Source organism: Cricetulus griseus, chromosome X (genome assembly GCF_003668045.3).
Source record: "Cricetulus griseus strain 17A/GY chromosome X, alternate assembly CriGri-PICRH-1.0, whole genome shotgun sequence".
Taxonomy (NCBI): domain Eukaryota; kingdom Metazoa; phylum Chordata; class Mammalia; order Rodentia; family Cricetidae; genus Cricetulus; species Cricetulus griseus.
The window spans coordinates 62,415,148-62,440,253 of NC_048604.1; the positions used below are offsets into that span (position 1 = coordinate 62,415,148).

The window sequence follows — 25,106 nt, forward strand, 5'->3', positions numbered from 1 at the left end:
GGGAACCGAACTCAGGACCTCTGGAAGAGCAGTCAGTGCTCTTAACCTCTGAGCCATCTCTCCAGCCCGAGATTCAAATTTTTAAGACATAAACATTCTAGACAATCATTTCACAACAATGTGAATATGCTAATAGTCCTACATTTAAAAATTATTAAAAAAGAGGCCTGGAGAGCTGACTCAACATTAAGAGCATGGGATGTTCTTCCAGAGGACCTGTGTTCAATTCCCAGCACCTACTGGCAGGTCACAACCATCTGTAATTCCAGTCCTAGGGGATATGATGACTTCTTTTGGCCTCTTTGGGTGCCAGCACAAACACCTATACACATACAATGACATTTTTGCTGTTTTTTTTTTTTGAGACAGGATTTCTCTATGGCTTTGGAGGCTGTCCTGGAACTAGGTCTTATAGACCAGGCTGACCTCGAACTCACAAAGATTCACCTGCCTCTGCCTCCCGAGTGCTGGGATTAAGTTGTGCATCATCACCTTCTGGCCAATAACATTTTTTAAATGGCTAAGAAAGTAATATTATGCCATGTGTCTTGTACAACAAAAAGGTTAAAAATCTCTGGGAATGAAATATGATGATAAAAATTCTATTCTAAGCAATCATAGGGTTATTAGAATTCTGCAGAGATTATGGGATCTCTGTGATTGTGATCATGAAGGAATACATGAGAAACAACTGGTAATTGCTGAACTGCCTTGAAAGATGTTAAGCCAATATAACAATGTGTTCTGTTTTGCAAAATAAAGAATGCAAATTCTTTTTTATTGTTTTTTTTTTTTTGAGACAGGGTTTCTCTGTATTCCTTTGGAGCCTATCCTGGCACTCACTCTGTAGACCAGGCTGGCCTTGAACTCACAGAGATCCACCTCCCTCTGCCTCCTGAGTGCTGGGATTAAAGGTGTGGGCCACCAACACCCGGCTAAGAATGCAAATTCTTGAAACAGAATTGGGTTATTTAAACCAGAGATGAATTTCTTGGGAAAAATTGTAGGGAAAATTTACTCTGACATCAATACATTTCCCATTCTCCTTTGCTGCCCTTTCCCTTTATATTTGTTTAGCTTTTCCTTAAAAATTCTGAAAAAAGGGCCGGAGAGATGGCTCAGCTGTTAAAGGCAAGGTTCACGATTCAAAAATTCTGAAAAAAAGTTAAGACAATATAATACATCTGTAAGAATGATAATTTTCAATTTAGGTACACCACAATTAAAGTGACATTGTGTTTTAAAAGTCAATCATTGGTCATACTTCTGTTCATTACTACTGCTATAATTGATCATCCCTTATCTGGCATATTTTAATAGTATCATCTGTATTTCTTCCCTTCCATTTATCCCTGTTGCTCCTAGACACAAGAAAGCTGGAAATTATCCTCTGCAATCCTAGCTACCTTGGAGACAGAAGGCCTCCAAGTTTGAGGACTGCATGGGTTACATGGAAAATTCTGCATGGTTATAGTCCAGGATGATCATGATGGAGAGCAATGCAGCAGGCAGGCATGGCACTAGAATAGTAGCTGAGACCTTAAATCCTGATCCTGTCCTCCAACAAGGACACACCTCCTAATCCTTTCCAAACAGTTCTACCAACTGGGTAATATTGGAGGGATTATCATACAGGATCTACTGACACTTGCACAACACAGACACATAAATCAATGGAAAAAAATAGGAGCCTCAGATATGAATATGCAAAAATCACAACCATCTGATACTTGACAAAGATGCCAAACATCCATACTGGAGAAAAGAAATCATCTTCAGGAAATGATCCAAGGACAACTGGATGTCCATCTACGGAAGAATGAAATTAGACTGGTATATGTCAGCCTGCACAAAAGTATACTCCAAATGGACCAAAGTCCTCATTGTGAAATCTGAAATGCTGAAACTGCTAGAGGGAAAAGTAGTCCAGAGCCTATAAGGCACAGAGACAAGAAAGACTTTCTAAATAAGACTCATTCAGCTCAGGAATTAAGGGCAACAATTGACAAATGGAACTCATAAAACTATAAACCTTCTATATAGTAAACAATCAATTGAGTGAAGAGGCGTCCACCAAGTAGGAAATAATCTTTGTCAGCAATATATGTGATAAAGATTAATATTAAGAAAATACAAAGAAATTGAAAAATAGAGTCAGGAAAACAAATGATCCAACTAAAAATGGCGTATGTATCTAAACAAACAGTTCTATGAAGAACAAATGAAAAAGGTTTACAAATATCTTTAAATGTGACCAACATCCTTAGCAACTAGATAAGTGCATATTAAAACTACTTTGAGATTTTTATCTTACCTCACTCAGAACAGCTAAGAATAAGAAAACAGTGACAACTGACAAGTGCTGGTGAGGATTAGGGGAAAGGAAAACCCTCATTTACTGCTGAGATTTCAAACTAGAGAAGCCACTATGGAAATGAGAGAATTCTAAAAACAAAACAAAACAAAACAAAAAACAAAACAAAACAAAAAAAATAAACATAGGTTTACCATATGACCCAGCTTTACCACTCTTTGGCATATTCCCAAAGGACAAGACATTCTACTCCACAGTACTTGCTTAGCAATGTTCATTGCTGTTTTATTCATAATAGCTAGCAAATGGAATCAACATAAATGTCCTTTAAGTGATGAATAAATAATGAAAATGTAGTACATTTACACACTGAAATTCTACTCGGTTATAAAAGAAAATTAAATCATGAAATTTTCAGGTGAAGAGATAGAACTAGAAAATATCACACTGAGTGGAATAACCCAGACCCAGAAAGACACATGTTCGTGTATTCTAGCTCCTAAGTTTTAGATGTGATTATATAACTTGTAGTAATTGCAGAAACCAGGAATGCAATGAGACACCATGGAGGTGGAATGGGGAGAAATAATTACACAAAGAGTGAGAGTAGGACATTGGTGCTCTAAAGGGGGAAGTGAGAGACATGAGCAGGCATTAAGTAGGGAGAAGGGACAATACAGAGGGAGACAGAGGAAAGAGAAAGAAATAATACTAAGAAAGCTTGAAAAGGCCACAGGGAAACATATTGTTTTGCCTATATAAATAAATATATATGTACATATGTTTGTGTGTGTTCTATAATATAGTAATAGAATTTCACTGAAATTCAAAAACACAGAATGACAATGCCATCTCTAATATGCAGTGACTAACAAAATCCCTAATTACAGAGCACTACAGAAATCCACAACTGGTCAAAATGCAAAGATTCACACATCCCTTATACCTAAGCCTCAGGGAATATAGCAGAAGGGGCAGAAAGACTATAAAAGCTAAAGGGCCAGGATGTCTGCTATGAGGTAGTGTCTTCTATATTTAAAAGGGAAGCTACACCTATGAAATCTCAACAATATGGTCACCTAAACAATACCAGTACAGTGACAACACAAGTTGTCATTGCATTGAAGAAATCTCACAACACATCATCCCTTGATGAAGAGCTATTAGGCAATTGGTGGCTACTGAGAGAGGAAGATTCAGTCTTCTCCAGGGATGAGCCCTCTGATAAGCTATCCAATCCCACATGGTCTTCCCTAAACACACATACAGACACATACACACACACACACACACACACACACACACACACACACACACACACACACACACAATGGGCTCAGCAAGATGTATTGTGTATACATATGTATGTTTAGTTACATAACCACAATGATTGAAGAAGATGTCATGAATTTGAGTGAGGGGGACACAGAAGGAGTTGGAGGATGAAAATGCTATCAGTACTCATATATGAAATTATGAAACAATTTTTAGATTAAAAGAGAAAGAAGCACTGTATTCTGAATCACCCTGATTTAGACTTTTCAATCTGAAATTGAAGTAGAGCCAAGGGTACTAAGACAAGCCTGTCTAAAAATTTTAAACATAATCAGCTTCAGATTGTGTCTTTATTATTGCTGCTACCGTTTGTTTTATTGAGACCATGTCTCTCTGTGTAGGCTTGCCTTGCTTAGAACCTATTCATGTTGCCTAGGTTGACCTTGGACTCCTCTCAGCTTCTGGAGTGCAAAAATGACAGGCATGTGTTTCCCTACCCAGCCAGGCAATTTCTGGGTATCTAGCAAACATCTGTTTAGGATTTGAAGAACTCATTCAACTCTCCAGCTGTTTGGCTAAGCAACATCAAATTTCTAGATGTTCAGGAATATCCAAGCTATTTATTACTATTTTCCAGACTTTTTAAAATTTCTGTTTTGGATGTTAGAGGGAATCTTGGCCTTTTACCAACAAAGAAAGAATAAATATTATTGAAGAAGTTTTATGTATCTATGTATCTAAGTCTACACTATGAAAAAAATTGTTTTGTATGAAACATGAATTCCATTGTGCATCTAAAAAGGAAAATGGTTTTGGAAATACCATCTCTTGCCAGGTGGTGGTGGTACATGAAGCATTATTTTAATTAATCTTAATTTAAAAAAAAAAAAACCTGGGCGTCAGATACAGGGTAAAAACGTGGAAGATCAAAGAACAGGGAGCAGCTGCCAGTTGTTTCTACCTTCTCGTTCCTGCATCCAAAAGGGCTTGAGATTTTGTCCCACCCCACCTTATCACTTCCTGTCTCCACCACTACTGCCCAGCTTTTACAGTTAACTAGTAGCTAGCAATGCCCTCTGATCTCCAGGAAAGTTTTATTTGTCAGAGCACAAACAAATAACACACAACAGGTACACATATTTAATCTCAGCACTCGGGAGGCAGAGGCAGTTGGATCTCTGAGGCTAGCCTGATCTGTGGAGAGGGTTTAGAGAGAGTTCCAGAACAGCCAGGGCTATACAAAGAAACCCTGTTTCAAAAAAACAAAGCAAGGAAGTAGGGAGGGAGGGAGGGAGAGGAGGGAGGAGGAGGGAGGAGGGGAGGGGAGGAGAGGGAGGGGAGGAGAGGAGGAGGGAGGGAGAGGGGAGGAGGGGAGGGGAGGGGAGGAGGAGAGGAGAGGAGAGAAAAGAGAAGAGATCATCTCTCTGTTGGATAAAGATGCAAAATAATTTCAAGAGGAAGGTGAGATGGTTTAATTGGGATAGGTGTATCTATACATGAAGCTCTAGTTTCATTACCTAGCACTGAATAAACTAGGCATTGTGGTAATGCATGCCTGTAATCCTATCACGGGAAGAGAATAAAGGAATATGATTAGAAATTAAAGGTCATCCTCAACTACACAGTAACTTGACAGCTACCATAAGATACACAAGATCCTGACCAAAAAATTACATTAAGTTAGGCCTGGTGGTATATCCTGTTAATTGCAGTACTTGGGAAGTGAAGCAGGAAGATTAGGAATTCATGGTTGTCACTGGCTATATATTGAAGTTCCATGGCAACAATGAGGTACATGGGACTCTGTGTTTTTTAAAAAATTAATTACTTCAAAAATTCTCAGGAATAACAGCTGGTGCAAAGAGAAAACAAAATAAGCAATGTTGGCTGCATTTAAATATTTACTGGGTAAGTAATTATTTTAAAACGGCAACTAGATTCAAGATCTGATAGGATAGAATCTGTACTAAAAAATAAAACAAAACACAACAAAATGTGGGACTATGGATGTATTCGTCTGTAGAACATATGCTTAGCATATGAGGCACCCTGGGTTTGATCTCTAGTACCATAAATCCCTTGGCAGTGCATGCATGTGTGTGCATACACACACACACACACACACACACACACACACACACACACACACACACACACACACACACACACACACACAAACACACACAATGCATGGTATCCAGAAATAGCACACCTTGTGTTTCAAAATGATATTTAATTTGAAAATGTGAAATGTTTAGATATCAGGAAATTGTTGTCACTGCCCTTCAGAACTAGAATAGGAAGTAGAGCTATGGTAGGACATTAGACTCATAGATGTAGTCAGTTCCTTAAGTAGACTTTAAAATGAGGTAATAAAGAATAAAGAATATGATAGTCTACTTTCCTTTGCTGTACTAAATACCTAAGAGGTTCTGGCTATTACGAACAATGCTGCTATGAACAGAGTTGAACATACGTCCTTGTTGTATGAATGTGCATTCTTTGGGCAAATGCCCAAGAGAGGAATTGCTGGATCTTGAGGTAGAGTGATTCCCATTTTCCTGAGAAATGGCCATACTGACTTCCAAGGTGGTTGTACAAGTTTGCACTCCCACAAGCAGTGGAGGAGTGTTCCTCTTTCTCCACATCCTCTCCAGCATAGACTGTCATTGGTGTTTTTGATTTTAGCCATTCTGACAGGAGTAAGATGGTATCTCAGAGTTGTTTTGAGTTGCATTTCCCTGATGGCTAACGATGTTGAGCACTTTTTTAAGTGTCTTTTAGCCATTTTAGATTCCTCTATTGAGAATTCTCTATTTAGTTCTGTACCCCACTTTTTAATTGGATTGTTTGGTGATTTGGTGGCTAGCTTCTTGAGTGCATTGTATATTTTGGAAATCAACCCTCTGTCAGACATGGGGTTGGTGAATATCTTTTCCCATTCTGTGGGCTGCAGTTTTGTCTTTTTGACTTATGTCCTTTGCCTTACTGAAGCTTCTCAGTTTCAGGAGGTCCCATTTATTAATTGTCAACCTCAATGTCTGTGCTACTGGGGTTATTTTCAGGAAGTGGTCTCCTGTACCAATTTGTTCAAGGGTACCTCCCACTTTCTCTTCTAAGAGGTTCAGTGTGGCTGGATTTATGTTGAGGTCTTTGATCCATTTGGACTTAAGTTTTGTGCATGGCAATAGATATGGATCTATTTTCAATCTTCTACATGTCAGCATCCAGTTATGGCAGCACCATTTGTTGAAGATGCTTTCTTTTTTCCATTGTATAACTTCAGCTTCTTTGTCAAAAATCAGGTGTTCACAGGTGTGTGGGTTAATATCAGGGTTTTCAATCCTATTCCATTGGTCTATCTGTCTAATTTGTGCCAATACCAAGAAGCTGTTTTCTGGACTATGCCTCTATAATAGAGCTTGAAGTCAGGACAGTGATGCCTCCAGAAGTTGCTTTATTGTACAGGGTTGTTTTGGCTATCCCAGGTCTTTTGTTCTTTCATATAAAGTTGAGTATTGTTCTTTCAAGGTCTGTGAAGAATTGTTTTGGGATTTTGATGGGGATTGCATTGAATCTGTAGATTGCTTTTGGCAAGATTGCCGTTTTTACTATGTTGATCCTACCTATCCAAGAGCATGGAAGATCTTTCCATTTTCTGGTATCTTCTTTAATTTCTTTCTTTAAAGACTCAAAGTTCTTGCTTGTACAGGCCTTTCACTTGTTTGCTTAGCATTGCCCTATGATATTTTATGTTGTTTGTGGCTATTGTAAAGGGTGATGTTTCTCTGATTTCTTTCTCAGCCCATTTGTCATCTGTATATACAAGGGCTACTGATTTTTTTTTAGTCAATCTTGTATCCTGCCACTTTTCTGAAGGTGTTTATCAGCTGTGGGAGGTCCTTGGTAGAGTTTTTCAGGTCACTTATGTAAACTATCATATCATCTGCAAATAGTGAAAGTTTGACTTCTTCTTTTCCAATTTGTATCCCCTTGAGAACCTGGAAGCAACCTAGATGCCCCTCAACTGAAGAAAGAATGGAGAAAATGTGGTACATTTACACAATGGAATATTAATTAACGGGAAAAAACAATGAAATCTTGAAATTCGCAGGCAAATGGATGGAACTTGAAGAAAACATCCTGAGTGAGGTAACCCAATCACAGAAAGACAAACATGGTATGTATTCACTCATATATGGATATTAGACATAGAGCAATGGACTACCAGCCTACAATCCGCACCACCACAGGAACTAGGAAACAAGATGACCCGAAGAGAACACATGGTCCCCCGAAGAAGGTGGGTGGCAAGAACCCCTGAGAAAATTGGGAGCATGGGGGGAGAGAGGAGGGGAGAGGGGGAGATGGGGAGGGGAGAGGAGAACAGGAGAGATCATGAGTTCTGAGACAGGGGAGGAATAAAGGAGGACAATAAAGGAGATGCCTTTATAGAGGGAGCCAGTATAGGTTTGGAGAGAGGTCTAGCACTGGGGAAATGTTTAGGTTTCCACAGGGATGACCCCAACTAAGAATCTAGGCAGTGAATTAGAGACTGCCTTAGATGCCCTTCCCCTATAATGAGATTGATGACTACCTTGGTTGCCATTCCTAGAGCTTTAATCCAGTAGCTGATCGAAGCAGAAGCAGGCACCCACAGTTAAACACTGAGCACACTCCTGGAACCCAGTTGCAGAGAGGGAGGAGGGATGAGCAAAGGAGCCAAGACTGTGCTAGAGAAACCCGCAGAAATAGTTGACCTGACCTAGTGAAAGCACAGAGACCCTAGTAGTAAAGCTGGGGACCCAGAATTAGACGGAACCAAGCCCTCTGAATATGAGTGCCAGCAAGGAGGCCAGGGCAGTCTATGGCACCTCTAACAGTGGAGCCAGTGTTTATCCCTGGTGCACAAATGGATGTTTGGAGCCCACCCCCTGTGGATTGATACTATTGAAGCCCAGATACATTAAAGAGGGCCTAGGCCCTCCCCCAAATGATGTGAAGGACTTCAATAGCCCCCTGTGGAGGTCCTCCTTATCCTTGTGGAGTGGGTGGGGGGTGAATTGAGGGGTCGGTGGTGGTCATGGAGGATGGGAGGGCGAGGGAATGGGGGGATTGATATGTAAAATAAGAGTGCTTCTGAAATAAAAAAAAATACCTAAGAGAAATCACAGAAAAGGTATTTTAAATCTTACAAAACCATGCCTTAAATAGCGTAGCTTTCTTTCACTGGGCTCCTTATCCAAAAGTTTATACCACTTCCCAGAGGGAGACCAAGCTTTCAACTCAAGAGACTTTGGGGGGACATTTAAGATACAAACCATAACAAAGAGATTAAATGCCACAGTATATAAAATCATTACAATTGATTCAACTTTGTCTACTACTTTTAATAAGTCAAGTCATTATAGAGTATATCTGGTATTTAAATTGAAGTTTTAATATTTTGATTTAACAAAATGTTATAATAATAAACTAGATTAATATAGATAAAGCATTTTATCTTCATAGTATTCATAATGCTTCTGTGGAATTACAAATAAAATATAACTCTAGGTGTTCCAAACTTTTCTGTAGCATTACTTACTCTAAATCTATTTTTATTAATTAAGCATTTCATACATGCATACAATGTATTTGATTATACTCCTCTTCACTTCTTTCCTTAACTCCTCCCAGATCCATCTAGCTTTATACTCCTAACCCACCCTCTCCAACTTGTGCTGCTCAAAAATTTATAGATTTGAGGCCTTCCACTGAATCATGGTGACCATATCCCTAAAGAAAAGTGCCTTTCTCTCTTCTTAGGGTTTCTATTGCTGTGAAGAGACATTTTAACCATGGCAATTCTTTTTTAGATTATATTTTTATAATTTACTTATTTTTTTAAGTTTCAGTTTACATTCCAATCTCAGTTCTCCTCTCACTCCTCCTCCCACTCTCCCCTCCTTTCCCTCCAATCCCCCCATCCACTCCTCCTCACAGGAAAGGGCTCCCATGATGAGTCAACAAAGTCTGGAACATTAATTTGGGGCAGGACCAAGCCGCTCTCCCATGCATTAAAGCTGGGCATGGTATCCCACCATAGGGAATGGGCTCCATCAAGTTAGATCATGCACCAGGGTTAGATCCTGGTCCTGCTGCTAGAGGTCCCTCAGATAGTCCAAGCTTCACAACTGTCTCCCACATACAGAGGGCCTAGATCAGTCCCCTGGAGTCTCCACAGCTTCGGTATATAGTTCCTGAGTTCCCACAAGCTTGGCTCAGCTTTCTCTGTAGATTTCTTCATCATGATCTTGACCTCCCTTGCTCATATATTCCTTCCTCCCTCTCTTCGACTGGATTCCTGGAGCTTGGCCTGGTGTTTGGTTGTGGATCTCTGCATCTGGTTCTATCAACTACTGGATGAAGGCTCTATGAGGATGATTGGGGTATTTACCAATCTGATTATAGGGATAGGCCAATTTGGACATCTCTGCACTACTGCTAGGAGTCTTAGCTGGGGTCATCCTTGTGTATTCTTGAGAATTACCTTAGTACCATGTTTCTTCCTAACACACAATGGTTCTCTTTATGAAGATATCTCTTTCATTGCTCTTCCACTCCATCCTTTCCCCCTCAACCATCCCATTCCCTCATGTTTTCACCCTACTTCCCTCCCCTTTACCACTCCCCATCCCCAGTTTACGCTGTAGATCTCATCTAATTTCCCTTCCCAGAGTGACCCATGGGTCTCTCTTAGGGTCCTCCTTGTTACCTAGCTTCTCTGGAACTATAGATTGTAGTCTGGTTATCCTTTGCTTTACATCCAATATCTACTTATGAGTGAGTACATAATATGTTCTTCTTTCTGAATTTGGTTTACCTCACTCAGGATGTTTTTTTTTTTCTAGTTCCATCCTTATGCCTGCAAATTTCATGATGGCATTGTTTCTTACAGCTAAATAATACTCCATTATGTAAATATACCACATTTTCTTTATCCATTCTTCAGTTGAGGGGCATCTAGGCTGTTTCCAGGTTCTGGCTATTACAAATAATGCTGCTATGTACATTGTTGAGCAAGTGTGTTTATGGTATGATTGCGCATCCTTGGGGTATATGCCCAGGAGTGGTATTGCTGGGTCTTGAGGTACATTGATTCTCAATTTTCTGAGAAACTGACCATGGCAACTTTTTTGGAGACAGGGTTTCTCTGTGGCTTTGGAGGCTGTCCTGCAACTAGCTCTTGTAGACCAGGCTGGTCTCCAACTCACAGAGATCTGATTGCCTCTGCCTCCAGAGTCCATGGCAACTCTTATAAAGGAAAATATTTAATTGGGGCTGGCTTACAGTTTCAGAGGTTTAGCCCCTTATCAGCATGGTGGAGGGAAGCATGGTGTCCTGCAGGCAGACATGGTGCTGGAGATGGAGCTGAGAGTTCTACATCTTGATCCACAGGCAACAGAAAGCAAACTGTGTTCCACTGATCATAGCTTGAGAATATGAGACCTCAAAGCCTGCCCCCACAGCCACACACTTCCTCCAACAAGGTCACACCAGTGACAAACTTCCTTCAACAAAGAGGCGTAGTGCCACTCCTTATAGACCAAGCATTCAAACACATGAGTCTATGGTGCCATTCCTATTCAAAACACCACATCTCCCTTAAAATGTTCCATGCTGTTAAAACCTTTGTTCTATGAGTGAAACACATCACAAAGCAGATCAATAGGGTGCTGTATTTCTAATTCCAATTGATGGCTGTATAAAAAGACATGAGAAATGGAATTGGTACACAGTGTAAGAGATGGTAGTAGTCCATACAGATGATGGCTTGTGCTATATTAAATAACCTTGTGAAATGTAGGAAATATAATTGTTTCATATTAGTATTATATGAAGTATAATATAGATTTTGGAATACAGTGGGTGTATCTCTTGGCTTGATATATTTGTTGATAGCTTCTAGATTATAAAATGATTTTTTATTATGGAGCACCATCTAGAGGAAATATAAGAAAAAAATTCCTAAGCAAAAAAAAAAGAGGTAAAATGAAAATTAAATTAGAAACAATCAGCCAGGTATGATGTTATGATGTCATGACTATAATCCCAGCTCTTAGGAAACTGAAGCAGAAAGATCACAAGTTCCAGGCCAGATGGGGCTACACAGTAGGTTCCAGGCTAGCATGTGTTATATTGTGAAACTGTGCCTCAACAAACAAATAAACAAACAAATAAACAAAACAAAAACAAAATTTTAAAAATATTAAATAACTATCCTTAAAGAACAAGTTGAGGATTATGTATAGTTTCGAAATGCTTTCCTCATTCAACTACCAATTAGTTTTTACATAAAGCAACAAATTGAGTTGGCAATGTATCTACCTGGTATGTAGGCGGCAGCCCTGAAAATGATCTTTAGCAAACCCCACACATATACAAAATGGAGTCTTAATAATACATATATAATGCTTAACTTTGTATTTCTTTTTTAAAGAAATGGTCTCATGTAGCCCAGACTAACCTTTAACTCTGTGTAATGGAGGATGACTTGAACTCCTGATCCTGCTGCTTTAATCTCCCAATGCTATGCTTATAGGTATATGCTGCTATGCTCAGCTTTGTTTCTATTCTTCCCAAGGGGTTTTCTACAGTACAGATCTCTGTACAATATCAGAGCTATAAAGGGCCTTAGAAATCCTGAGTTCTGGAACCTGTGTTATTTAGGAAGGGAACATGAGGCAAAGTACAGAAATAACTTTCTTAGTGTTGTTATATTAATGATAGAATCAGGAGTTAAATCTCTGGACTCTTGTGATTCTTGGAATTGGAGTTATACTAGAACATGATCCTTTAGGTTGTTTCATGAAAAGAAACCTTATTTTGACAATGTAAAAAGATCAGCAAAGTCACTAAAACCTGAGATGTTAACTACGTAGTCACTACATGTTTATCCTCTTAACCCTACTGACTTACCTGCAGGTAAGAGAAATCAATCTCATCTGTGAATTTGTGGCAATTGTCCTTTCTCAGCCTCCATAATGCTGGGGTCACAACGTGTATGATGCCTTAACCAACTTCTGACTAGTTTAGCAACATATTTGTGTTCAGGAACTGATGAGTTCTGGGAAAGTTATATCATTAACATAAAAAAAGTGAGCTGATGGTTGGGCTGGTGAGATGGCCACCATGTAAACATGTTTATCATCAAACTTGATGTTCAGAGTTCAGTCTCTGGGATCCACACTGTGGGAGGACAGAACTGACTTGCAAATGTTGTCCTCTAACCTCCACAGATGTGACATGGCAGGCACACTCTGTCCTCTTTCCCCCACACCCTCCCATCAAATAAAGGTGAAAAAGTAAAATTACGGTTCATAAAGTGAAGTTTCTAACAATGTAACAAAAGTAAGAATGGGAAGTTTTTGACACATTATATCTTGCTGGTAATATAATTAGCTCTATAACTTATTTCTCTTGAAGAATTATTGATATGAAAGAAAGGTAAGTTGGTGTGATTAATAGAAAGTGATTTTGATGTCAGAGTGAATTTGAAGTCCATACATAATCACTGTCTTAGTTAGGGTTTCAATTACTGTGAAGAGACACTATGACCAGGGCAACTCTTATAAAGAAAACATTTAACTGTGGTGTCAGCTTATAGTTCACAAGTTCCATTCATTATCATCATGGCACTGGTGATCGCAGTGTGCAGGCAGACATGGTGCTGACTACAACTTGATCAGAAGGCAACAGGAAATTTTCTGAGAGTCACATTGCATTGCTTGAGCAAAAGACACCTCAGAGCCTGCCTCCACAGTGACATACTTCCTCCAACAAGGCCATACCTACTTTAACAATAGTAGCGCCACTCCATTTGGAGACCATTTTCTTTCAAATCACCACAACCACCAATTGCATGAGTTTAAACAAATTGCTTAAGTACATCAATAACCTCAAGCTGGGAACAGTTTTGTTTCACATATAGTGGAAAGAGGGTACGATGCTACAAAATATTCTCCTATGCATATGATTGCTCCTAACCAACATATATACAAACCACAGAGAATTATGAGAATCATGTGGCCTAGAATGTCAGTAGTGATGAGCAGCTCTGGATTCATATTCAGAAGTTACAATTTGTCAGGAAATACCAAATATGTTTACTTTATAAGCATATCAAATGCGTATTGACAAACCATTGACAACTGTAAGTGTTCTTCTGATAAGTATTACAGATCAAAATATGTTATATCCTAGATAAATATCCCATTTGCTACAAAATGTGTCCACATTACATAGGAACATTTGTAAGAACCTTGATGGTATCTCAGTCTTCCTACTAGCTCATCATGTTTTTCCCCATTTCTTGTTATTCTAAATAGAAGCAAGCATATTATAAAGCTTTAGATTCCACTGTTTACCTGAAAGAGCTTATAGTATCACTGAAAAATCTCATATAGCATGTACAAGACCATAGGTATAATCTGAAACAATAATGTTTTCAGGGGCCTCTACTACATCACAAAACCTAAGACTAAAAATTCCTATCTATCTTGTTTACCCCTATCTTGTTTACAAGATCTGGCAACTGAAAGTACTGAATAAATATTTTAGTATGTGAATTTTCACTAGTGTACAACTTATAATAGTATGTGGCTAAATAAATCTAATGACTGGTCTGCAGAGATGACTTAGCACAGGTTGCTCTTATAGAAAAGTGGTTCTCACCCTTCCCAATGCTGTGACCCTTTAACACAATTCCTCATGTTGTGGTAACACCAACCGTAAAATTGTTTCATTGCTACTTCATACCTGTAATATCTGATATACAGGAAATCTGATATGCAAAATCTGTGACCAGTGGGGGTTGTGACCGATGGGTTGAGACCCCCTGTTTTTAGAGCACTTGGGTGGGTTCTGTGCCCAGAACCTACAATGGGCATCTCACAACCATCATAACTTTAGCTCATGGGGATCTGTCACTATCTCTGGCTTCCACTGGTACCTAAACTCATGTGTGCATGCATATGTGTACACATAACTAATCATAATAAAATCTTAAAAATGACTATATATGAGGAAGAAAGGAAAAAATGAGTATGGTTACAGTACTGAAAAAAGGTCAGCAAAGTTTCCTTAAAGGGCAGCCATGAAATAAAACACAAAACTGAGTTGTTAGAGAGGATAAAGTTTGTTTCAGTGTAGGGACAACACAGACAATGATGAAGGATTAAAAAGGTAGTGTCATTAGAAAAAAATGAGCATAAATGTATGTGACTCATGTGGCTGGGAGATGGCTCAGTGGCTAAGGACATATACTGCTTGTCTTAGAATTTCTACTGCTTTGAAAAGACACTATGACCATTGCAATTCTCATAAAGAAAAGATTTAATTGGGATGGCTTGCTTACAGTTTCAGAGTTTCAGAGTATCACCATGATGGGGAGCATGGTGGCATGCAGGCAGACATGGTGCTAGAGAGGTAGCTGAGAGTTCTACATCTGTATCAGCAGGCAGCTGGAAGAGAGAGCAACACTGGGTCTGGCTTCAGCTTCTGAAACCTGGACGCCCACCCCCAATGACACACTTCCTCCAACAAGGCTACATCTCCTCCAACAAGGCCACGCCTCCTAATAGTGGCAATCCCTATGAGTCTATAGAGGTCATTTTTATTCAAACCACTACACCACTCCTGCAGAAGGACCTGAGTTCAATTCCCAGAACCCATGCTGGGTAGCTCAAAACTGCTTGCATTTCTAACTCCAAGGGATATTCTGGCCTCCCTATGAACCCAAAGTCATACAATTACATATGTGTCATGTGTGAGTATATAATTAAAATAAAATGACTTGTGAAAATAAGTAAATTAGAAAACTATATGACTTATAAAGTGGTATAAAAAAGCAAAAGACCAGAAGTTGAGAACTGTAAAGTAAGGAATAATATTAAAGTATATGATGGTAGGGCTATGTTTTATTTTGTTGGCTGTATGTTTGTACCATGTTCAGGCTGGCCTTGAATTCAGTTCCAAATGTGTTTTATTCACTATTTGCTAACTCATAATAGTAAATTTGAGGTTGGAGGAATATTAAAAAAGAAGCCAAAAACTTCTGTTAAAGAAACATAGTGGCTGGGCGGTGGTAGTGCACGCCTTTAATCCTAGCACATGGGAGGCAGAGGCAGGCGGATCTCTGTGAATTTGAGACCAGACTGGTCTACAAAGACCTAGTTCCAGGACAGCCTCCGAAGCCACAGAGAAACCCTGTCTCAAAAAGCAAAAACAGCGGGGTGTTGGTAGCACACGCCTTTAATCCCAACACTCGGGTGGCATAGGCAGGCGCATCTCTGTGAGTTTGAGGCCAGCCTAGTCTCCAGAGCGAGTTCCAGGATAGGCTCCAAAGCTACACAGAGAAACCCTGTCTCGAAAAACCAAAAACAAACAAACAAAAAGCAAAAACAAAACAAAACAAACAAACAAAAAGAAACATAGCAGTAAAATGACTCCAAAATGACATTCTGCTATACCCATAGAAAATGCCTCACTCAGCCATTGTAAGAGAAGCTTCTTCTTGCAGTAGATGCCAGGTAACACAGAGTCCCATAACTAGACAATGTATAGACAGTGAAAGACTTTGGAGGACTCAGAACTAAATGGGATGTCTTCATAAAACCCCTCCTCTTGGGGCTCAAGGAGATATGTTGGAAGAGTGGGTGGAAAGATTCTAAGAGCCAGATGGGCATGGATGGCTACAAGGAAACAGTGTCCTCCAGATACAACAGGACTAATGCACATATGAACTCATAAACTGTAGCAGCATGTAAAGGGCCTGCACAGGTTCAAGCTACACAGGATCCCAGCACTGAGAGAGGTGAGTGGCCATGGGCTCCCATCCCTAAGCTAGAAGCTATCTGCAACTGGTACCCACTTGGAAAGGAAAAATTAGTTTTCTTCAATGGAGTCTCACTGGGGATATTAACCCAGGGTAGGCTCCATGCCTGGAGATTTTGGCCAACACAAAAATGAACTCAATACTATTTTCGTAGACATTTTGTCTCATATAGCCTTGTTAGGGCAATTTTTTCATTTATTATCTTTTGCTTGTATATTCGGGTTTCTGATTGGGGGTTGGTTGACTTTTGTGGGGTTTTTTGTGTGTGTGCATGAGTTTTTTGGGATTTTTCTGTTTGTGTTTTGTTTCTTAGGTTTTTTTTTTTTAAGAGGGAAAGAGTATGGAGTTGGGTGGGCAGCGAAGAATGGAAGATCAGGGAGGAGTTGAGAGAGGGAAAACCATAATCAAAATCTATAAAAAAATTTCAAGTAAAAATGACTAAAATGTGAAAACTTTGGAGAGCTTGCTTCCACTTCTATTTTATCACCTTTTCCTTAACTCCGGCTAACTGATCTGGAACTTTATGATCTGAAATAAGTGTAGGTTCCCCCAAACACCATGTTCTCTGTGACTTGTAGGCCTTTGTACATGTTGACCCCTTTTATCTGGAACTGTCTTTTCAAGTTTGTCCTCCCATTCCATTTATCTTCAGTTGGCTAACTCCTCCTCATTCATCAAGGCTACAAGTCTATATTTAAATTTTACATTTTTGGGGATGTACTCCCTGCCCTCCTCCAAAATTAGATTACTAGTTTTTACGCTCTCATAATACAATCTACTTCAACTACAGCACTTAACCATATTGTACAATTTTAAAATTACCAACAAGTTTGCCATATATAAGACATGTGTTTTGTTTATCTTTTTATTTCATTATCACCCTGCTTGGCTATAGTAAGTATTCCGTATGTGTTGAAATAATAATAAAAAAGAATGATGGGACCGGGCAGTGGTGGCACATGCCTTTAATCCCAGCACTTGGGAGGCTGAGGCAGGTGGATCTCTGTGAGTTCAAGGCCAGCCCTGTCTACAGAGCAAGCTCCAGGACAGACTCCAAAGTTACAGAGAAACCCTATCTTGAACTACTCCCCCCAAAATGATGGGGGCTCCATAGATGAGTCAGGAATTAAGAGCACCTACTGCTCTTTCGTAGGACCTGAGTCCCAGCACCCACATCTGGCAGATCACAGCCACCTGTAACTCCAGTTCTATTGGTACTCAACATCTTTAGCCACTGTAGACACTATACACATGTGCACACATGTGCACATGCACACACACATAAGCATATTAAAAATAATAAAAATAAATCTAAACAAAAGGATAATATAGAACTAAGTTTAGAAATGGTATTACAACTGCAAATATAAACTATTTCATTAGATCAAAGAAGGGAGCTAAAGCCAATAGAATATGAATTACCTAGAAATAAAAACACAGAAACTCTAAAGTTGAAAACATTCATAGTTTAGTAATGCAGGTTAAACAGTGTGAGCAGAAAGTGGAGATGGAGAAACATATAAAGAACATTTAGAGATTCTGAAAACTGAACAAAGCATTATAGTAATGTGGGAACTCGTGGGGGAGTTTCACGGCGTTTTTTCCCCCAAGCAACAAAAACAGGAGGGAAGCTGTTGCATTGCATAGCCTTTTTCAGTAGCAATAGAGAGAGATGCTTGATTGCACAGTTAAGGGGTGAATTAATATGAAAAGAAGTAGACATATCTGTATCAATATAGTTTGAAGTTAGAAATAGAAACTACACAATAATTTGGTAGTAAATATAAGGAAAAGAATGTTCTCGTCTAGGGATATAGCTCAATGGTAAAGCAGTTGCCTAGCATGTACAAGGCTCTATATACAATACCCAGCACAGAATAAAATGTCAGGTATGAGAAAATGGGAATAATAAAGGATTGGGAAGACATAAGTAAGAAAGATTTTCAAGAATGAAGAAATAGCAGAAAGGCACCCAAGAAAGGCAATCCTCATTTCACCACAGCCCAGGACTGAAATCAAGATCTTGCTGAAGGGCACAGAGGTAACCTTATCACAGAATCTCCTCCTAGGGTGGGTGCTTAAGGGTTGTTGGGATAGAATGGGAGGTATCTCACTTGACTATCTGAAGGGGAGAGGGGGTGTGAGATCAAAGGGAGATGCTGGAGGTAGGCACTGCCTCAGGTTGCATGGTTAGGTATTTGGGAGGCCACATGGGACTTTTCCAGGACTACTGTCCATGCTACAGAAGCTGGATCACGAGGAATCCAAGTGGTTTTGAAGGATTTCCAAGTCACCTGTTCAGTGAGAAAGACTGCTGAGAACCGGGTACCTGCATGTGAGAGCAAGAGCAAGACAGTGCTCAGTGAAAAACAGATTTTAAGATAAGGTATATTTTGTCACCAAAGAACCAGAGTCTTTACAAAACAACTTAGAAAGGAGACAAAAAGACAGTATCTAGGAGAACTGAGATCCAAAAGGAATCGGGATATGTTAGATGAGTATTTGCGTTTTGAAGAAAATCAGAGACCTAATACTTGCATCTGTATTGAATAGATATTGAAATTTGAAATTGAAGAAAGGACGGCATAGAAGTAGAGATTATAGCCATAGAATTTTAGATGATGTAGAGTAAGTCCATCTATTGTATAGACTTTTTCTAAAAGCTCTAAACAATTGTGTGATTTCCCCCTAGAGTCACAGTCAATGAAAGTACCAAGATTAGAACAATGTTTTTTTCTGACTCTCACAGTCTTATCCTATCATGCTGAGAAAGAGCTGTTTTGAGAGAAGTAGAACTAGTAGTGAGCTCATCAGAATTTCAAAGGGCAGCAATAAAAATGCACTTTGATGTTAGCTCAAGTGGAAAGCTGGCTTAGTCAGGTAAGAAATGCACATCAGACATTCTTAGAGCAATTTTAGTTTGTATTTTAAAGAAATAGTGGGTATTTGAGGAGCAGGTGACTTCAATTACAGTGTTTAAAAATTCAAAACAAGCTGGGTGTGGTGGTTTCACACTTCTAATCCTAGGTCTTGGGAAGCTGAGGCAGGAGGATTGCTATAATTTTAAGGCCTACCTGAGCTATGGGGTATTGCATATCAGTCTGGGATGAGATACAGGATGAGTCCATGTCTCAAACAAAACTAAACTGAATGAGTAATGTGGACTTTGACGACCTTTAAAGTTAACTACAGTACAGTATTTATTAATTAGAAAGCTGAGACAAGGATGGATTGTGGCATGTACTGAATGATTAACCAGAATTCCTTAGAATTCACTATGGGTTGTATTTCATGAATTGGTATATACAGAATAATTAATGCCACAAAATACTGAATTCCATATTATTTTGAATGTTAAAATTTCTATAGTACATTAGTAGGATTATCCTGTGTTTTATAGATACAAAGCACATACATTCAACAGTATATATATATATATATATATATATATATATATATGTTAAAAGCAGAATTGTATAAGATCGCTTTATCAAAATCAAGGCAGCCAATTTATTTGGATTTGACTATGAATTTACCAAGACTGGTTCTGTTTGTAGAGTTAATAAGGGGGTAGAGAGATGGCTCACTTCTCAAGTAAAATGTTCACTGCTCAAGCATGAAGACCTCAGTTTGATTCTCAGTACCCATATAAAAGCCGGGTGTGGTGGTGCACATCAGGTCTACAGGTGGGTAGTAACAGGCAGATCTTAGAAACTCATTGTCCTGTCTGTCTAGCCACATTTATGACATGCAGGTTCTATGAAAGACCTCACTTCAAAAAAACATAATACCAAGTGGTAGCTTTGAAATCATATACATAAAATTATATGAACTAAGTAGTTTTCATTTATACATTTAGGAATAAATAATACTGTGTATATATAATTTCTCTCTATATATATATGTACAAAACAACAATTAAAGAAAAAGAGACCATAAATTTGAAAAATGAAAAAAACACTAAGAAAATAAAAAAAATGGAGAGTGACAGAGAAGACACTTGCTGTCAACCTCTGGCCTCCACAAGCATTCATGTATTCTTGTACACACACACACACACACACACACACACACACACTCACACACGTTACAATTTGATAAGAAGGAAGTAAGCAATTCTGACAATTCACAGATGAAGTAAATGGTTAATAACCAAGTACTAAACATATTTTCACGGAACCAAATAGTTTCAATTGAAAGTAATAGATGACAGATAGAGATAGCTATATGATGGCTTATGATATAGAATTTTTACACACTGCTTAGTAGAATTTTTAAAAGTAAGTAAGTTGAAGGAAACACTAATAACATACCTGGGAGGTAGAGGCAGGTGGATGTCTATGCATTGGGAACCAGTCTAGTTTAGACACAGAGATCCAGGCTAGCTAGGGCTGCACAGTGAGACCTGTCTCAAAGAATTTTTTTTAAAGAAAGAAAAACATAGACAAAAATTAATACCTCACATGATAAATGATACTGTGTTAATGAAAACAAAGAAGAGGAGAAAATTCAAATGTAGAATATTAAGTTAAAGCAATTGTAAAGAGAACAAGCAGTGACATTTTCTACAAGTATTAAGATGCTTAATAAATTTTATATGTGTGGAGATCAAATCAAGAGGTCAGCACATGATGACCAAGGCCCTTAACCTGATATATATCCTAACCCCTTACTGTTTCCTTTGCAAGTAGCAATTTGAAAATGTGTAAGGAAATGAAGGAGAAAAGTGCAAGCCAAGGTTAAAAGAAACAAATAGAATACTATTTGGGTCTGAAATATTCAATTACAGCTCCACTAGGAAAAAATGTTAAGAGCATACTACGATCATAATTAAATTTATTAACCAAACACCTTTTTAATTAACTTTAAAGAAAATCTGATTTTTATTAGTTTGTCTTTATTCAAAGCGCCACATACTTTTAAGACCCCACTTGAGACATAATTTACATACCATAAAGTTCATCATTGGTTAATGAATCCATGGCCTTTTGAAAGGTAGAGAAGTATTTTAACCATTGATCTACATCTCCACCTGAAGTTCACTGTTTGAAAATGTGAATTTAAGACCAGCAAGACGGTTGGTTCAGTATATAGGTAAAAAGGCTTGCCACACAAGCTGTGTGGCATCTGACTTTGATCTCTGGAATCCATGTAAAGGTAAAAGGAGGAACTGACTCCACAAAGGTGTCCCCTGACCTCCACACATGGATCAGGGTACCCACACCTATGCATACACATGCATCCCCCACAGCACCCACACAGTAATAAAAATTGTTCGCTTAGATGGTTTTCTACATATTTACAAAGTTGTTCAACCATTCCCGCAATGTAATACATGCAAGCACACCCCTTGCTTCACTTCCCTAGATCAATGGAAATGGAACTAAAAATCTACTTTGTGCCTCCATAGTTCCATCTGTTCTTAACACTCCACATAGTCACATTACACTTCTTTCATTCAAAACAATATTTTCAAGATCCAGAGAGAGAGAGAGAGAGAAAGAGAGAGAGAGAGAGAGAGAGAGAGAGAGAGAGAGAGAGAGAGAGAGTACCAGCAACTCCACATATTCACTACTGTTTTTATATTCATCCTACTGGATAGAAGGAAGGTATTGTCATATTATGGTTTCAATTTGCATTTTCCTAATGAGTACTGATATACATTTGTGTTGTCTCTATATATTCTGGTAGGTAGATCTTTACTACATATAATTTACAACTAATATTGTAAGAACAAAACACCTGGATGACCCTAACCCCGCCCCCTAACAACCCGGGCACTCACTCACCCACCATGCCTTTCGACCTTTGCCCTACTGCGCATATGCAACCTTCCCTTTAAAAGGTCCTGCCCCACACCCCTCGCTCTCTCTTCCTTTCGGCTACCCTAGGGTTGGCTGACTGCCCATCCCCCCCTTTCCCCTCTTCTGGTAAATAAACTCCATGTGGGTTGCTTATCCGTTGTTCCTTTCTTTATTAGCAGCTGCAGCTTAAACAAAAGAATAACAAATATTACATTAATTTTGTTAAACATATTCCCAAGTACTTTATTCCTTTTGATACTGTAAATTGGAATAGTTTTCATTTCAGATGCTTTACTGCTAGAGTACAAAACTATATGTTCTACCTTGGTCATGTGTCATGCATGCTTACCCTGCTCATTCATTTGCTCTAAAAACATGTTTCATAAGTTCCTTAAGATTTTTGCTCTTTAATATCATAAAGGTTAAAAAAAGAGAAGCTTTATTTTCTTTTCCACACCAGATTTATTTTCCTCCTTTTCCCGCCTAATTGGACATGTAAGACCTCTGGAACAAGGGTGAACAGGAATGGAGAGAAAAGGGCCACAGATGTAGTTGGACTTACTAAGTATTTGCCTAGTTTTCATGAGACTCTTGGTTTGAGCCCCAGCACCAAATAAACCAGCAGTGGTGGTACATGCTACCAATCCCAGCCCTTAGAAAGTGGAGGCAGGAGGATGAGCAGTTCTAAGTCAGCTTTGGCTGCATAGATAGCTCAAGAAGAGTCTGAGTTACAGGAGATCCTGTCTGAAAGAGAAGAAATTCTCCCTTAAATTGGATCTCCTGATAATAAGAGGGTAGTACTCAGCTTTTTACAATGAACTCTGACACCTGCTACAGCTTGAAGTTCCCTCCTTAATCTAGTTTGCTGTAAGCACTAGAAATGGTGGTGAATTTGGCAAAATGTTTTGTGTTAATGTGTGTTCTGTCTCTGTGAAAAATGTGTAAGATAAAACATATCGAAGAAGAAAAGGGTTATTTTGGCTTGGGCTTTGAGAGATTTTAGTGCACGGTTGCTTAGTTTCATGGATATGAGACTCTGATGGCATTGTAAATCACGGTTCAAGTATGTCACAGAGGAAATCTGTTCACCTCACTGTGACTAGAAAGCAAAGAGAGAAAAAGGGGAGGGTTCTAAGTTCTGATTCTTTCTTCACGATCATGCCCTCATCGACCTGACCCCACTTTCTATTGTTTATTTTTGAATTTGTGCATAATCACTGCACAGGATGGTGGCCTTTGTTGCAATATTTTCATGTATGCATACCATGTATTTTACTCATATTCTTTGCCTTACTGGTCTTCTTGTCTATTAACAGTCCTATCTCTACCTTAATGGTGTGTGTGTGTGTGTGTGTGTGTGTGTGTGTGTGTGTGTAATCTAGATTCTTCACAGGAGAGAAAATGTGGTATTTTTCTGCCCATATATGGCATATTTTGCTTAATATGATGCTTTCTCTCTGTTTTCATTTGTTTCCTTGAAAGTAATGTAATTTTCTTCTTCTCTGGGAGGTAATAATACTCCACTATTAGAAGAAGCAGAACCACCTTAAATCAGTTAACTATGGCTGATAAGATGGTTCATCACTTGTTCTACAAGCCTGACCTGAATTTGATTCTTTCTTTCATTTTTTCCAAAACAGGGTTTCTCTGTGTGCAGCCCTGGCTCTCCTGGAACTCACTCTGTAGACCAGTCTGGCCTCGAACTGACAGAGATCCACCTACCTCTGCCTCCCAAGTGCTAGGATTAAAGGCATGCACCATCACTGCCTGGTCTGAATTTGATTCTTCCACAACACAGAAAGAGAACTTACTTTGTAAAGTTGTCCTCTGAACTCTACACTTTAATAAATACAAATAAATAAAAGTCATGCAAAAAGAATGAATCCTGTAGCTGGGCCTGTTGGTGCAAGCTTGTAATCTCAGCTACAACAGAGTCTAAAGTAGAAGATTGGAATTCCAAAGCTTGCCAAATGCATCCGTCTCCCAGTATGCTCAGTATTTGGCAAGTACAGGCAGAGAACTTAGAAGTTCAAGGTCACCTTCAGGTGCATAGTGAATTCAAAACCAGCCCTGGATACAAACAAACAAACAGCAAAACCCCATGATAGTTCAAGGCCTACATTGGCAACTCAGTGAGACCTTGTATCAAACAAAAACAAAACAAAACAAAAACAAAAACTAAACGAACTACAGAGATAAAGTGCTTGCCTAGTATTTGGAGGAGCTTGGATTTAGATTTAATTCACAGTACTGAAAGAGAAGGAGGTAGGAGAAAGAGAAGGAAACAAAGCATCTTATATTTATCTTCTAGAAATCCGTGATATTTTCCTACCATATTTCTGTGTGAACAAGTTTCTGCTATGGTGTTTGTTAAGTGCCTTGCTATGAGAGGCCATTAAATTTGTATCTCAAGGTGGAACATGCCTATAATTCTAGAACTCAAATGGTGGGAGAGAAATGATTGAATGTTTGAACCTGGCTATACAGGAAGACTTTGTCTCAAAATAAAAAGGTAAATAAACTGTGTATCTAAGGATAGGAAGGGCATAGTCTGTATAGGAATTGCTTTTAAGCATCCACTCAAGGTGCTAGAATTTACTCCTTATGAGTAACAGACAAAACTATTCTGCTGTCTAGATTCTGGGCAACTAACTTCTTTTAGTGTTTCTTGTAATGTGGATCTGCTAATAACAAACTGCTTCAGTTTTGATTTATCAGAAAACATCTACATTTCACCTCTGTTTTTAAAGTTAGCTTTGCTGAATATAGGATTTTTGTTCAACTTGTTCTTTCTTGGGTTAGAATATATATACAATGCTATTGATGGGCCTCTGTT

At 38.8% G+C, this 25,106-nt stretch overlaps 1 long non-coding RNA gene across 9 annotated transcripts in view; it reads right to left on the reverse strand.

Moving 5' to 3' along the window:
• LOC103163044 overlaps positions 1-25,106 on the reverse strand; it is a 154,845-nt gene that overhangs the window by 125,003 nt on the left and 4,736 nt on the right. For 2 of the 9 annotated variants that reach the window (XR_004771518.1, XR_004771516.1), the window contains exons 3-4: positions 20,780-20,871; positions 12,551-12,698 (exon numbers count right to left, since the gene is read on the reverse strand). The exons of 2 other annotated variants lie outside the window; for them this stretch is intronic. This is a non-coding gene — a long non-coding RNA (uncharacterized LOC103163044). Of the gene's footprint in view, positions 1-10,851; positions 11,574-12,550; positions 12,699-15,037; positions 15,094-17,917; positions 18,796-20,779; positions 20,872-25,106 lie in introns of those variants that run through there. 5 more of the 9 variants (XR_003488386.2, XR_004771515.1, XR_004771517.1 and 2 more) reach the window with 4 other exon arrangements.